We start from the raw sequence: 2414 nt of genomic DNA, 5'->3' as shown, positions 1-2414 counted from the left end.
AGAAACTTTGCTTGAAGGATCACACTTTTTGTGACTCTTGAAATTGCTCACATAAATGCATTGCGGCAGTAGTGAAAATGATATTTGTGTTCATTACGGAACCATTTCTGCAGTTTATGCTGAATAACATAATGTCCTTTCTGTCTGATCATTCCCATCTGTTACCCAGCTACAACCTATGCCAAGTAACTCCAGTTTTCATCTCTTTTGAAACCTCTGGGTTTTAAGCTGACATTTTATGTGATGACATGCAGATTAACACATGTTAGTAGCATCTGAGTAGTATGATTCTTATAATTTGATGTTCTTTTTGAAGTCCAGTTCACGGTTACAGTTACTGACAAGAACATGTTATTGTATTATCAAAAATAGGGAGACATGTGATAGAAGTTAAATGTTTTCTGACAGGAAGTGCATAGTGGTTTGAGTTGGTTGGTTTGACTTATTGTTTTTAAAAGAACTTCTATACACTTTGTATTCCAGTAGTGTTGTGTTTTCCATCTGCTAATAATAGATTCTGGGAAAATGTCAGTGGGGCAAAAGTTATTTACAGAACAGTGAAAATGGAAATTCATGTTATCCTTCATTTTCTGCCTCAATCATGATTTATTTTTTATCTTTATAAAACAAATACAGGTATAAAGCCAAAATATTATCGGTCCAAAAGGAGAACGTGAACCTACATTGGACTGGCAACAACTTAGACGATTGGCTAATAACAAACAAGATTAGGTTAGAGGTAAGCAGAATACAAAGATAGAGCATAAACATAATCAGTTATAAAAGTTTTCACACAGATTACAACATGATTAATGATTTTCTTACCATCAATAATTTCTCATAGCTTTTTATCTGAATTTTTACATTTATCTTCGGAGCTCATCACTATTTACATATTTGTATTGTCTAAAAACTTTTCAAAACTTTTCACTGTGACTTTTTTAAGCCTTCAAGAATTGGTAAACATGTAACAAGAATTAATGAACAGGTTACAAGAATTAATATATAATTATATATCTGATTTAGTTAAAGAAAGGTGACGAAGTAGAGGCCCCATGGCTGGTGCACAGAGCAGATAGGTACCCTGGTCATGTGGAGCGCATTGATGGAGGTAACTCTAAGAATATTCAAATGGTTTATACCCCTTCAATTGTACGTATGCTAAGTGACCTTGAACTTTAAATATGCTATGATTCAAGTCTTACATTGTCGATCCCTGGCCTCGTCATACCTAAAGACGTTAAAAGATGGTACTTGTTGTTACCCTGTCTCGCGTTCTGCATTAGGGAGCTAAAACAGGGACTGGTCAGCTTGGAGTCATGTACTGTGTACTGAGTAGGTTTTTCATGTTAAACTGCGGAATGGTATTTTAGTGGGCTAGAATCAGTCCAGACTAGTACAAGCAGCCACACACACACACACACACACGCATGCACATCGCTATATATGTGCAATAATCTTGGACGCCACGTTAAACCCAATTTCAACTCACCTCACCTCTCTTACATTGTTCATGTGGCTAAGGCATGTGGAATGTGTTTATTACTGAAATGAAAAGCATTTTAATGTTTTTTTCATATCTTTTCAGAATATGTGCACATAGGTTTCAATGACCAGACGAAAAAAAGAATTCATTTCAAGTATGTTGAGAAGAAAACGTAAGTAAAGCAGACTATTTACATTCATAATACATCTTATGCCGTAGGCTCTATTGTAAACTCTAAGCTTCATATAGGCTGCAATTTATCTGATGCTATATTAGACAATATGGATCCACTCATCTATACAGCTATTTACTTCTGTGATAGGACCCATCGCTGGAAACATCGCCTCACCCATGAGACATAGTGCAAAGTCGCCCAAGGACATGTCTTGTAATATAGCATGTGAATAAATTTTTTATGAAAGATCTCACGAAATTAGTTTTATTTTTTGTGCTTGTAATCATGTGAACTAAAAATGTTTGTTTTTGGGGAAAAGGTCATTTAAAGCAACTCCAGATTAAACTATCCAATGATTGAACCAATGATTGAACCTTATTTCTCCTGAATTTAAACAATCCTGCTAAATATTACTGCAGAAAAAAAATCTGCCAGAAATTTCTGTAGAAAAAAAAAATACTGCCAGAAATTTCTGCAGAAAAAAAAAATTCTGTCAGAAATTTCTGCAGTAATGCATTTTCTGAGCCAATTTTTGAGTTTGTAAACATGTGTACACACCGGTACACACATTATTTGGATTCGTCTCCTCGAGATCTTTCCAATAATATAAAACATGTTTTTGTAGCTCGCTTCCTTCTGTGTGGTCAAGTTCGGACTCCTGGCCATTCCTAAGTTGTCCCGCCCTGCCTTGGTTCAAACTTCTATCTCTGTCGCAGTAGCTTCTTTAGCGTTCATACATACATGATTAAATAC

The 2414-nt window shown here is 35.3% G+C and overlaps 1 long non-coding RNA gene across 1 annotated transcript; it reads left to right on the top strand.

Moving 5' to 3' along the window:
- Positions 1-711: 711 nt before the first annotated feature.
- On the top strand, positions 712-1887 carry LOC139470393 (uncharacterized). The gene is made up of 4 exons (XR_011653774.1): positions 712-739; positions 1027-1111; positions 1589-1658; positions 1809-1887. It is a non-coding gene; the product is annotated as an uncharacterized lncRNA (long non-coding RNA).
- The last annotated feature ends 527 nt before the right edge of the window (positions 1888-2414 follow it).

This window comes from Haliotis cracherodii, unplaced genomic scaffold, assembly GCF_022045235.1.
Source record: "Haliotis cracherodii isolate W230 unplaced genomic scaffold, xgHalCrac1.p SCAF_20, whole genome shotgun sequence".
Classification (NCBI taxonomy): Eukaryota; Metazoa; Mollusca; class Gastropoda; order Lepetellida; family Haliotidae; genus Haliotis; species Haliotis cracherodii.
This window is presented reverse-complemented; position numbering and strand designations above follow the sequence as displayed.